Source organism: Erythrolamprus reginae, chromosome 3 (assembly GCF_031021105.1).
Source record: "Erythrolamprus reginae isolate rEryReg1 chromosome 3, rEryReg1.hap1, whole genome shotgun sequence".
In the NCBI taxonomy this organism is placed as follows: Eukaryota; Metazoa; Chordata; class Lepidosauria; order Squamata; family Dipsadidae; genus Erythrolamprus; species Erythrolamprus reginae.
This window is the reverse complement of record NC_091952.1, coordinates 107,911,201-107,926,163: the sequence shown is the minus strand read 5'-3', so window position 1 is coordinate 107,926,163 and position 14,963 is coordinate 107,911,201.

Sequence of the window (14,963 nt, the reverse complement as noted above, 5' to 3'; positions counted from 1 at the left end):
CTCCTGAACCCTATTTTACCCTTCAACATAATTAAATATTTCAATCATGTCCCCGCCTTTCCCTTCTGTCCTACAGACTATACAGACTGAGTTCATTAAGTCTTTCCTGATAAGTTTTATGCTTAAGACCTTCCACCATTTTTGTAGCCCGTCTTTTATCAATATCTTTTTGTAGGTGAGGTCTCCAGAACTGAACCCATATGGTCTCACCAGTGCTCTATACAGCGGGATCACAATCTCCCTCTTCCTGCTTGTTATACTTCTAGCTATGCAGCCAAGCATTCTACTCGCTTTCCCTACCTCCTGATCGCACTGTTCACCCATTTTGAGACTGTCTGAAGTTTTTGCTAACACAGAACTGCCAATACAATACTCAGATTGAGGATTCCTTTTCCCCAAGTGCATTATTTTACATTTGGAAACATTAAACTGCAGTTTCCATTGCTTTGACCATTTATTTAGTACTTTAAAAGAAAACAAAGTCAAAGGTGGTTTCCTCCTGGTTTGAATCAGTTCACCCAACTGGTAGTGACCCACTGCTGACATCATGATGATGTCACTGAACCGGATCGATCAGTTCCTGGTCCATGGGTATTGCCATCTTCTTTTTCAATTTTTTTTCAATTTTTTAAAATGTTTTTTTTTAAATTCTATGTATGCAGAGAAGGTGAATTTCTGACACTGTGTATGCATTTTGTTTTGGTATTTTTTAAAAAAATGGGGTTTGGGTACTGCACATGCATGCACACACAAATCACGCACGTGGCCAAGCAGCCTGAGAAGAAGTGAACTGGCAGCGAGGTAAGTTAGAACCCACCCCTGAACAAACTAATAGGTATCGATTTTTAACTAAATGCTGTCAGATCTCTTGGTTAACACAAAATACTTCGCAGTATATTACATTTTGCAACATATTTTAACAATGCTCCATTCCCTTTCTTTCTTAGTCACTATCACCTCTCAGCAAAATTAAATGCACACACAATGTCCCCTCAATGTTTTCTCTTTATATGATTCAAGTCCCCTTCTTTGTTTCTGTAAAGTTGATGATATGCCCATAATGGTGATGAATTTGTTAGGCCCACTGTCATCCAAGCAAGGGCAATTCTGTGGATGAAAATTTTTTCTGATCCTTTTAACTCCTGAAATTGTGGTGCTTTCTTGAGCTGTCTTGGTCTCTCTCCTGTAAACACCTGTCTTGAATTTTTGAAAATGAAAATGGTTCCTCTGCAAGTTCTTACCCTTTGGGTGATTATTCAGGGCATGAAACCTTTCCTGCAGTCGCCTTCACCTTATTAAACATTCTCCCCCAAAAGGTTTAAACAGATCCATCTTGCTTCTCTCTCATAAACAAGTTAAGAGTTGCTTTATTTCAGTGGGATTTAAGTCCCCTTTGAATCTATCTCACATTTTATTTTGCTTTTCTTTGAAGTCATCTTTGGTTCTTCATCCAAATTTTATGTTTACAATAAAGAAAAAAAGTACAAAGGGAAAAAAGGCATAAAGGAGCAACTTCCAATTTTCTTCCTTTTTTAAAAAAAATGAGTTAATTATAACATAAAATATAAATACAGACAAAAAATAAAGGGGGAAAGGGAGAAAGAATGAAAAGGTATAGAAAGAAAACATAATTTCTGGCTGTTTCCAGTGTAGTAGAATACAAAATACAATCACAACCCCCACATGTGAGTCTATGACAATATGCCATGGTCATCTTGTCAGAGGACAACTTGCTGCAGGACAAGAGTTACACTAAATTAAAGTCATGGTGGAATAGGATCATTAAATGATGCAAAAGGAGGGAAAGAATGAAATGTGAATGGCAAAAATCAAAATATTTTTAATTTATTTTAAATAATTAAATATAATTGTTAAATTTTCCCACAGTGAGTTGGCCCATGGTAATTTGGCCACACCAAGTTGACTAATCATCAAAACCTAGGACCAAAGTTTCACTTGGTTTCTATTTCAAGTGCAAAGTCCATTGGTAGTTTCCAAGTGGAAACAAAACTGAATAAGTTCTCCTCTAATTAAAACTTTGCCATCTCAGCCAGCTCTATCACTTTTTCCATCCATTCTTTCATTGTGGGAATTGAAGTATCATTTTTTATATGTATAGGATTCTCACTGCTGTCAAAATATATAATAACGAAGTTCCACATTTTCTTTCCAGTTCCTTATCCAACAGATTTAAAAGCTTTCAGTCTTCTTTACAGCACTTATAAGCATAATTATAAATTTACCTCTTCTGCTATGATTACAACACAACATCCTTCTTTCTGTAATTTATCCTGTATAATAATAATCAAACCAAAATGCTAATTCATTTTTTTCTGTTTCACACAAAAAGTCCATAAGGTCTTCCACATCAGAGTAAACATAAGTATTGTCTTCTTTTCAATTCTTCCACTGTGGATAGTGCTAAATCTTTCCATTTTTGTGCATAGAATAATCTTGCTGCACTTATCATATACTGTACAAAAATGAAATTTCATGACTTTATTCTAACTTCATCCATAACTTCCCAAAGGAAAATCTCAGGACTCAGTTTTAAACATTTTAAAATTCTCTGAATCCGTATGGTATATTTTACCATTATGGTAATATGTCACTGTTGTTCACATTCCAAATAATTTTTTTAGATTAAAAAAACCCCACATTGATTCTTCCAAATTCTTGCAAAATTATTTTCAACTAGAATAATTGTGAACTGTCATTTTTCAATAATGATATTGACCTACAGATTTATGAAAGTCAAATCTTGTCCCTGTTTAGGTATATATAGCAATACTGGCCTTTTTCATCTACTCCTTATTAATTTTTTTTGCCAAAAGCCTTTTTTCTTATTAATTCTGAAAGAACACTGACTCACTGAATGGGATTTTCTCATCTGCCACTCAGAAAACTGCTTAAAAAGTTGTCATTAGTAACTGAGATTCTCAGGATTGGTTACCCAACTTTGCACAAAATTTGACAAAATGGGATAAACATGGCTATCCAATTTCAGATACTATGGATATGACCCCTGGAACCCTTCCAAAGATAGCTATTAAATTATAATTCCACAGAAGATCAAATTATCAAAAAACCCAAATATGTGGAAAGTAGGTTTTTTAACAGTATTGGATGAATTAAATTTTATGCAATTGGTGTTTAATTTAAATTTTTGTGACCTTGAGCCACTTTTTTCCTAGCACTGCCTATTTTTAGACTGCTGCTAAACTTGTCCTTAAAATATATTCTTCACTAGTTATTTAAAACATACTAATAAGTCAATGTCTATATATCAAGGGAAAGGCTATATTAAATATAAAAAGACATCCAGGAAAAACCCACAGTGACTCATTCTATTGTTAATCCATCAGGTAAAATCCACCTACCTCTACAGTCTTTCATTTCCTGTGGGTTAAAATGACCTAATTTTCTATTTTTTATATATATAAAAAACTTTGTGCATATATTCTTATCCATTTAGACTGGCCTTTTTCAGTAGATTTATTGTAAAAGCAAAAAAAAAAAAATTTTTTTTAAATAAAAACTTTCCAAGGAAAATTAGTTATGGATATTTCTCACTTAAAATGAACCAGTTTGATTTTCATCAACTTAATCTATTGCAACTTCTTGCAACATCTCTGGCTGAGCTTTCTGCCCTTTTCCTCATAATTTATCAATTTATCATAATTTATCAATAAGCCGCAGCAACAAAACATGCTTTGCTGCAGCTTAGAGTTGGTTTAACCAGATTTCACCCATCTGGATGCCATTTGGATATGTGGATTTTTAATTCTGAATATTAACTGTAGCTGAAAAATAGTGAATAGTTAATTCAGCAGTACAATATATTAAGAATAACAGTCAGGCATCATTCTTCAAACATGTTAATTCCTCATTGTCTTTGCTAAAAAAAACAAATCCCCTTTAAATCAAGTTCTGTTCTTGGTGAACTTCAAGAATATGTCCACATAATTTCCTCAAGTAAGAGAATAAATTGTCACGCTCTTCCTTCCAGTGCTGTACTTGTAATAATATTTGTTTGGGCCTATATTACTGATTTAAAGGGGAGGGGACTATAGAGTTGTTATTTAAAAAGCTTACTTATTCATCTCAAATTTTCAGATTTTTTTAAAAAATTGCTCCCTCTAGATATCAAATGATCTTCTATTCAGGAGCATGGGTGATAATTACAGGTCTTGGAAGAATAGTTCAGCCCAGATACTCAGAATTTAAATGGAAAAATAGAAATACGCACACACACACACACACAAAAGATTCTGGGCTGATATGTGTTGGTAATGACACACACACACACAGAGAAGAAAACAAGACTCAGTTGTAAACCCATCTCTCTGTATGCCTCTTCAGAAATATGCAATAACAAAATCATTAAAAAGTTGTTCCTCTGCACGCTACACATAAGCACAGTAATTCTCATTAGATTCATTGCAGTCTAGGGGAAAAAAGGTACAAAACTGCATTTTCTTTACAAAGAACTAAACAATTAACTCACTACATAAATTACACAATAGCAGGTTCTCCCACCTCCTTTTTTAAATTTTCTTTTTCTTTTTTCCCCAGGCCTATTAAAAATTATCTATTGAAATATTTCCCCCTTCTAAAGTGTTTGGATAAATTGATACTTGCACAGGGCAATCTTACCAATGCTTATTTGGATGTAAGTTACATAAAGCTCATTTCCAGGGAAAAAGTTAGTAGGGCTGTAGTTTTGTTAAACAGAACAGAATTAAACAATCCAGGATCATACAGCACTGATTGTCTTTCAGTGGTTTCTGGGGGTGGGGGAAAATAAGAATTCTTTCCCCTCCTTTTGACCACTGGCTTGTAATATATAAACAACATATCATTTATACGACACATAATTGTGTCCCATGTTGCAGGGTAAGAACTTTGCCAGCCATAGGTGCTCACTCACAATCTTTCATCTCTGTTCCCAATTGCTCAAGCAAATAATAAACCATTGGATTCCTGGATGCAAAGGATAGAGCCTTTCCTAAGCTGCAATTGATAGGAGGCAATTGACTAAGGTTAATTTACCATTTTTTACCACTATCAGATCAGATAGCTTCTGCCCTTAATTGGTTGCAAAAGAATCGTGCTTCCACCAACAGAAGAAAAATAAATCTTCCACTGAGAAAACAGGCATCAAATGAGCTGGCTCAGAATTTCATTAGAAGGAGCTAAAAGAAAAAGAAAAGAAAAACAAATGGAGTGAGAGAAACAGCATGAGACTGCTCCTAGCAAGCTTATTGATTTCAATTGTTGGTACTTGGGAATTTTTCCGGGCAGGTTTCTGAAGTAAGCTTGCACTCTGAACCCAAGAAATTCCAAACATTGAGGAAGCATGTATATAATAGTTGTATCAGGTTGAATTCTTCAATTTGACAATTCATCAGATGCTTCTATTACCTCGTTAACTTTCCTTAAATCACCACTTTGGGGGATCTGACCTTCTGTTTGACCTTCATTCATGCTGACACTATTCCTTCATACTTTTTTTGTCTGCTTGGGAAATTATACTTGGCTTTACTCCTTTTAGCCTACTCAACAAGCCAGACTACAATTACAAGGATCATCTTATAATTTGACCAGAGGAATCAAATTCAAGAAGTATAAAATCTGGTTTTGATCAGTTGCATCACAAAGGTAGGTAAGATCAGACAGCAAGGAAGGTAGTAATACATTCATAAAAAAATACTGCCAAGATATACCTGGGGATTGGAACTTCCATTGAAAGACTGATGCAAAAACCCATACCTTCAATCAAATTAAGACTACTAAGACCAGTGGCTAAGAGCAATACTAAAGACCAAAATAAATCTAAGAAAGCATAAGAATAAATGGAGGAATTTATTGTCAATACATATACAACAGCCTTTTATGTTTGTTGAGTGATGGTTTCCAAAATTATAGTGTTGGTGGAAATTCTTTGCAGAACAAACCAACATATCTGTACTGAAGGCTGCTAAGTTGGAAAAAGCCAAACTAAATGACAAGAACTTTCTCAATATCAAGTGGGTTCAGTCTCCCTATATCATGATGCAGGCTGGATGCATCATGTGCTTGCCACACACACACCCATTTTAGCAAAGGGGGATAAGTTATGATATGTCACAGATGACAATGTGTCTCTAAGAATTTGACATCCCTGCTCTATATGATAAGAATTATCTTATTCAATGTCCTAGTTAAACATTTAAAAACCATTTTCATTTTATTGCACTGCTATTAAAAGTATTAAACTTATTACTATTATTTCAGGAGATGTTTGAAGAATCGAGACAAAAACTAACAACTGCAATGTCTTCTTCCCCAGAAAGACTATGTCCAAAAGATGTTAGACAAGAAATTATAGATGTCATAATTTATTTGACTTTGACAGATCAACAGGATAATCTGAAACAAACTTCATCTGAAATATGTGAGTATAAAGAAATTGTTGAAATTGGCTATTTAAACTTGTCTTGAAATACAGGAAAATAAAAAGTATGATGATAAGAGACAGATGACAATAAAAGAAGTATTAGAAATGTATTAGAAATACTAATACAAACCAGGATAATGACTTGGACCTTGCTGGATTCACAGAACAGGTTTGCCAAAGTGGGGAACTGATTCCAGAGAGCCACCTACCACCCCCACCCCCCAGAGAAGGCTCTGTGATATTGTCTAGTTGACGGGACCTGTCTAGTTGACGGGACCTGTAGAAGACCTAACCCGATTCACAGAAAAAGGTTTGCTAAAGCCTTGAGGAAACTTTTGTGATGGGAAAAAGAAAAAAAGAGGAGAGATCAAATCCTACAAGGACATCTGAACAAATTAAAGATCAAGATTGTTATAAACAAAAGGAAGGAGTATAAAGTTGATTAATTCTGTAAAATTCTAGGAATCTTTGATTACGTTTTTGCTGACACCAGAACTGGCACATTAGTGAGTTATGAATTTGCCTAGGGATAACAAATGGGTTATGGGAAGAAAAGATACTTGTATGTAATAGTATAATGGGTGAGTTTGTTTTCTTGTGGCGATGATTGGAATTCATTTATTTCTTTTCTCTTTTTCTTATTTTCTCTTCTTTTTTTGCATTTCCTGCTCTTCTTTTCTTTCAGGATTTAGTTTCTATTGTCTTTTATTATTCTGCTTAAATCATTTTTAATTAATTGCTATTTTAAAAGGGGGAAATCTATGTGATGCCTAAGAGTCAAAAATTTGATGGCAAATAATCCATCAATGATATAATTTACACTGGATAAAAAACCAGAATTTTAACTACAGGTGGGTTCCTATTATTTCTAACCAGTTCTTTAGAACCATTAGTAAACTGGTGATGGTATCACGGAGCCAGTTCTGTCAGTGCCGGTCCGTGGGCACCGCCATTTTGTTTTTGACTTCTGCGCATGCACAGAAGTTGTTTTTTGCTTCTACGCATGGACAGAAGTCAAGTTTTCATCCCTGTGCATGAAGCCCACACAAGTCTGCACGGTGCAGCCAGGTAGCATGCAATGCACACGCAGCCATGCAGCACAGGAGAAAATGAACTGGCAGCAAGGTAAGTTAGAAGCCACTCCTGATTTTAACATGAAAAATTACTTAGATTCAGTATTTCTGCCAACCAACATAGGTTACATTGGATTGAAGAGATGAGATAAATAAGATAATCAGAAATCAAGTAACTTTCTATATTCTTGTTACATTTATCTTTGGTTTTGCCTTTGAAAAATGACAGAGCAATTAGAATTTGAGAATTATGGATATTAAATGGTTCTACAGAAAATATGGACAACTACTTTAGCAACCAAGTAGTTTTCAGGCACCCATTATTCATTCTGTACATAAATGTTATGGGGAAGAGATGGCCTGACTGAGACCATTTTGAGGCTCCAGGGTTGCCACAGGGGAGATGAGGGTTAGGGAGGGGAGAGTAGTGATAGCTGGGGTTTGGTAACCAAAACAAAATAGTTTCACTTGTGAACCAAGACTATTCCCACAGGTGGCTGGAGAAGTGATGTTGCCCAAGTAACTGGATTGTACGCTGGTTTTTTGTTTGTTTGTTTAGTCCAAAACATAATGAGGGTTGCAGAGGATATACTCATAGTACAATATATCAATGGAAGTGTTCTGTCGGGCTCTTTGGTAGACTCCTCCCAAAAATTCCAGGTACAAATTTCAGACACACACACGTTTGAAAATTCAAAACAATGTTCTTTATAATGAAAATTCACTTAAACTAAGCCCTATTTTGGTATAGCAAAGAGCACTCGTCTCCAAACAAACTGGTAATTGGTGCAAGTCCCTTATCAGTTCTGTGATACTTAGCTTGCAGCTGTGAGGCAATTCACAGTCCTTCTTCTTTCACAAAGTGAAACACACTTTGCTCTGGTTTAGTTTCAAAGCAGGGAAAAATCAGCACACAAAAGGTCAAACGCAGCAAAGCAGGCACGAAACACAACAATCAGATAATCCTCCTCAATGGCCAAACCCACAGGCTGCTCTTTATAGCAGCCTCACTAATTACCACAGCCCCACCCAACCACAGGTGGCCTCATTTTCTTTGATAATAATCTCTCAGTTGTGGTTGCCTATGCATCGCTCCCCGCATGCGTGGCTGTATCATTAACTCTTGTTCTGAATCCAAGGAGGAGCTAGATAATTGATCTCCTTCTGAGCTGTCTGCCACACTCTCCTCCTCTCTGTCACTCATGTCTTCTTGGTCAGAGGAGCCTTCATCATCAGATTCCACCGGGGGCAAAACAGGCCTGCAGCATGTGGATGTCTCCCCCACATCCACAGTCCTTGGGGCAGGAGCTGGGCCAGAGCTAACCACAACAGGAAGCATATGAGAAAAGATATAGGAATAAAATATATCAATGAAAGAATAGAAGAAAAGATATAGGGCTAGAAAAAGGTATATAAAGAAATACAGTGGTACATCTACTTAAGAACTTAATTCATTTCATGACCAGGTTCTTTAGTAGAAAAGTTTATAAGCAGAAGCAATTTTTCCTATAGGAATCAATATAAAAGCAAATGATGCGTGCAAACCCATTAGGAAAGAAATAAAAGCTTGGAATTTGGGTGGGAGGAGGAGGAAGAAGAAGAGGAGGAGGACAATTGCTGCCGAAGGAAGAAGGTGATGTGAGGGGAATCAAAAAAATCCAAAACTTTACGGCTTTAAAAAAAACAGGGACTCTGAGGCGGCGAGGAGGAGCACATGCCTCCCATACACCAGGCGCGAGGCTGTATCCCATACACTGCGCTGGAGAGAGAAACCCAGGGGGAATGGTAGGAAACTGGCCGGGCCTTCGTGCTGTTCTCAAATTTCCTGGAAAATTTTTCCGTGCTTGGGTTCTTAAGTAGAAAATGGTTGCTAAGAAGAGGCAAAAAAGATCTTGAACACCTGATTCTTATCTAGAAAAGTTCTTAAGTAGAGAAGTTCTTAGGTAGAGATACCACTGTATAGGAGAGGCAATAGGACAGGGAACGGAAGGCATACTGGTGCACTTAGGCACGCCCTCTTAGGAATCTGGAGAGGTTAACTGTGGATAGTCTAAGGCAGTGATGGGCTACCAAAACTTTCACCACCACACTGTGGGCGTGGCTTATGCATTTTTTTTCAACATCTTTCAGTGCAAATTGGGTGCTCTGGAGCTCCGTTTTCGCTACCCCACTGCGTTCTCCCCCGTTTCTGATTATCTACTATATAAACTATATGTACTCTCACACATGCACAGCTCTTCTAAAATTATACACATTCAAACTCATTTCCTGCAATAGGAAAAACATACCCAGAGCCCAGAAGGGAAAGAAAGAAAAAAATTCAAAATTTTGCTACCAGCACTATGTACCTGACTGTACCTGTAGGAGCCCATCACTGGTCTAAGGATAAAATGTTGGGGATTAGGGGATGACATTAGGGAGTCAGGTAATGAGTTCCACACTTCAACAACTCAGTTACTAAAGTCGTATTTTTTACAGTCAAGTTTGGGGTGGTTAATACTAAGTTTGAATCTATTGTGTGCTCTTGTGTTGCTGTGGTTGAAGCTGAAGTAGGCATTGACAGGGAGGACATTACAACATATTATCTTGTGGGCAATACTTAGATCATGTTTAAGGCACCGTAATTCCAAGATTTCTAGACTCAGGATTGTAAGTCTAGTTTTGTGGGGTATTCTGTTTCGGGTGGAGGAGTGAAGGGCTCTTCTGGTGAAGTATATTTGGACATTTTCGAGGGTGTTAATGTCCAAGATGCGGTATGGATTCCAAGCAAATGAGCTGTATTCGAGGATGGGTCTGGCGAAAGTTCTGTAAGCTCTGGTAAATAGTGTGAGATTGCCGGAACAGAGGTTACGTTAGGTTAACAACTCTTGAAGCCTTTTTGGCAATGTTGTTGCAGTGGGCTTTGGCACTTGGGTCATTTGATATTAGTATTCCGAGGTCTTTTACTGGGTGGCGGTTATCTCTGAGATTTTGTTTATTCAGTTTGTATATGAAGTTCTGATTGGAGGACAGAGCATTTGTTGTAGGACTTTTTGGAGAATAGCTGTGTTGTCGGTGGTGTTGAAGAGTTTTAAATGGTCAGTGAAGAGAACACAGTTGCTTGTGATATGATCACAAGCAACTGTTTGTCCATGTGACTGATTTATTGGAGGAAGAGAGGGAAAACATTTACTTTTAATTAGGTAAAAACCACAGGAACATTTAGAGTCAGTTTTCACCAGCCTGTGCCAATATGATATATCCAACAAAACTATTTTTTGAGGAACCTACCTGCCTCAGAGTTCTGTTTACTATGGGTGTATTTCTTGGAACCCTGGCATGGGTTCCTGTTTGATTATCAGAGGAAGCTGTGTGCTGAAAGGTTTTGTTTATTTTTGCCTCAGCACTACAGTAGGCACTAGAACATTGTTGAGAACCAGAACTAGAATGGAGTAGATTCAACCCTAAGTGCTCCATCCCCCATTAAATGAAAATCAGTGTTGGACTATTTTATCCTTCCATAATTTTTTTAATTTCCTATCAAATATTCAGATAGATGATAGGCAAAATAGAACACCAGATTGCTCCTCAGGATGCATCTTCCCTTTTCTTGCTTTCATAAAGTTTGAACATAATGACCATTTGTGACTCATCACAGAAAAGTTGCTTGCTCACTACAACAATTTATGATTTTCATTAAAGAGAGAAGGAAAAAGGAAGGTCAGAATACAACAATGCCTCTGAAATGACAGAAAATACAAATGGATACTATATAAAGAGTCAATGAACCTTTGACAGTGAAGAAGTACCCTTCAAAATTAGATCAATGTATCACGTTTCAGTTATAAATATGATTGCTGCTAGAGCTGAGAGAGCTTAAGTGTCAGTAATATACATCAATAACAGACAACACCCGCATCCCCCCAAAAGTGTTACCATTTAACATCACAATGCAGGTGTCATATTTGTCTTGCTTCCCCTATGTATTTTGCCTTGACTTGAGGACAAGTAATCAAAGTGGTCCTACTTTTCCAGGAAACCATCACTGCTACATTAAAATGTTATTTAAAAAACCAGGAGATATGATTTATGTATTTAAAACCAAACAAAAGAACAGAAAACAGCCAAAAGATAAAATGTTGCCTCTTAAGTTATTAGTCTTAAAAGTAAAACATTTAATTCAATAGTAATTGGTGATAACTGAATTATAATACACAGAATAGAACTGTGAAGTGCTACTTTTTGCTAATATATATTATTTGCAATTTATATGGAAATATAAATGAATTCTTGACAGAGAAGAGTTAAAAATTTAAGAACAACATACCAATAAATTCATAAATGGCAACCAAGATAAAAACCATAAATAACCATTGTATAACTATCTCACCTGTCTAACCTTCATTTTACTTTTCTTTGCATAAATCAAATACTTTTTTATTTATTTAGTTTTGACGGTGCCCATCTCATCTACTATAAATAATTCTGGGCAGTTTCAACAACATAATTACATGGCTAAAAACACAGTTAAAAACAGAATTAAGTTTAATTTAGTTTAGTTTTATTGGATTTATATGTCACTCCTCTCCAAGGATTCAGGGCGGCTTACAACATATAAAAATGTACATCAAAATCCAATTAATTAAAATTAAGAGTTAATTCTAAAAACTAAAGATCCAGTTAAAATACATACATATCCATTCAATTAACTAACCCATTATACATTCATCATCCAGGGGGCAGAATTTAATCATCCCAATCTTGATGGCATAGATGAGTCTTTAGACTCTTACAAAAGGCGAGGAGGTGGATGTAGTATGAATCTCTGGGGGGAGCTGATTCCAGAGGGCCAGGGCCCCTACACAGAAGGCTCTTCCCCTAGGTCCCGTCAAGTGACATTGTCTAGTTGACGGGACCTCTAAAAGGCCGACTTTGTGGGACTTAACTGGTCACTGGAATTCATGCGGCAGGAGGCGGTCCCTTACGTAATCTGGTCCTATGCCATGTAGGGCTTTATAGATCATAACCAACACTTTGAATTGAGTCCAGAAACTAATTGGCAGCCAGTGCAGACTGCAGAGTATTGGAGAGTAGATGTGGACATGTCTGGGTAGTCCCATGACTGCTCATGCACAATTTGTAGTTTCCGAACACTCTTCAAAAGTAGCCCATTTTGTAGAGAGCATTGCAGTAGTTGAACCTCAAGGTGATAAGGGCATGAGTAACTGTGAGTAGAGACTCCCTGTCCAGATATGGCCACAACTGGTGCACCAGGTGAACCTGAGCAACACCCCCCCTCACCACAGCCAACAAATGATGTTCCAAAGTCAACTGTGGATCGAGGAGGATGCCCAAGTTGCAGACCCTCTCTGAGGGTAATGGATGGACAGATGGAAGTGTCCTTGGGAGACAGAACCCACAGCCACTCCGTCTTGGCAAGGTTCAGTTTGAGACTGTTAGCACCCATCCAGACCCTAACAGCCTCCAGACACCAGCACATTACTTCCACTGCTTCACTGAGTGGACACGGGATGGAGATGTATAGCTGAATGTCATTAGCATACTGATCGTAACTCACCCCGTGTCCTCAGATGATCTCACCCGGTGGTTTCATCTAGATATTAAACAGCAGGAGGACAGTACCGACCCCTGGGGAACCATTGCTTAGCTGACGGGACCTGGAAAAGGCCAACCCTGTGTGATCTAATAGGTCTCTGGGAGATATGTGGCAGGAAATCCGTCCCGTAAATAGTTTGGTCCTAAACCATGTAGGGCTTTATAGGTAATAACCAACACCTTGAATTGGACCAGAGACTAATTGGCAGCCACTGCAGCATGCAGGGTATTGGTACACCCATGACAGCTCTCATGGCTGTATTCTGGACTATTTGCAGCTTCTGAACACTCTTCAAGGGTGACCTCATGTACAGTGCTATATCTCCTGGATATCTGCTGGAATCCCATGCATCCTCTGTGCATGGCCTTGATAACTCAAAGGTTCTGCACACTTCTTAACAGTTGTTTCAAAAGGCAACTGGAGTATGGGGTTGTTGTTTTCCTTGATGAAGAAAATGTTTCATTTCTCATCCAAGAAGCTTCATCAATTCTGGCTGGGTGGAATGGGGTAGGGGAATGGAAGCGTTAGTTCTAACATGATGTTGAGAAGGATGGAAGGGTTGTTTTTCTTTGTAGTCATCTGGTTGTTAAAATTCTCTCTAAGAGCTCACAGATAAACCCCCAAGTCGCTTCAATGGCTCTCACTGTAAGTGCTAACAACTAGATGACTGCAAAGAAATATAATCTTTCCACACACTCCCAACATCCTGTAAAAACTAATCCTTCCATCCATTCCCCAGCCAGCCAGAACTGAGGAAGCTTTTTGGATGAGAAGTGAAACATCCTCTTCCTCAAGGGGAAAAAAAGCATAGTCCAGTTGCCTTTTTAAAAAAGTATCTTTGAGACTGAAGATAGATCATTTTTAACTGCCTCTGTTACCAAATCTGAATTGACAAAATACTTTTTCCCTTCCTTTTATTTGGATCAGAAAGTTTTACATTAGAATTTTATAAAATTTTATAGCTCATTTTCTTTCCATAATTTCATAGGGTGCGGATGACTACCCACTCAATCAAAGACCTTGGAGTACTCATATCCAATGACCTAAGTGCTAGAGCCCACTGCAACAGCATTGCCAAAAAAGCATTAAAAGTAGTAAATTTAATCTTACATAGCTTCTTCTCAAGAAACACTGATTTACTAACCAGAGCATACAAAACATTTGTCAGACCAATTCTTGAATACAGCTCACCTGTGTGGAACCCACACTGCAGAACAGATATTAATACAATTGAAATAATCCAGAAATACTTCCCAACAAAAGTCCTTCATTCCTCCTTACATAACAAATTACCTTACTCCTCCAGACGTCAAATACTACGTTTTGAAAATTTACAACTACGTCGCCTCTGAACTGATTTAACTGTTGTTCACAAAATCATACATCATAATGTGCTCCCTGTTAGTGACTACTTCATCTTTAACAACAACAACACAGGAGCATGTAAGAGATACAAACTAAATGTAAATATCTCCAAACTATACTGCATAAAATACAATTTCAGCAAGAGTGGTCAATGCCTGGTATTCACTACCTGACTCTGTCATTTCTTCCCCTAACCCTAAAATCTTCAACCTTATCTTATCTACAGTCGACCTTTCCCCTTTTCTAAGAGGTCTGTAAGGGGCGTGCATAAGTGCACCATTGTGCCTACCATCCCTGTCCTACTGTCTTTTTATCCTTTTTATCACTACTTTCTACTTATGTTATGTCAATATAAACTATAGTTCTATACTTGTTTGACAAACAAACAAAGAAACAAACAAACAAACAAACAAAGAAACAAACAAACAAACAAAGAAACAAACAAATAAATAAATGTGGTAATTCATCTTCTGTTTTTAATAGAAAGAAA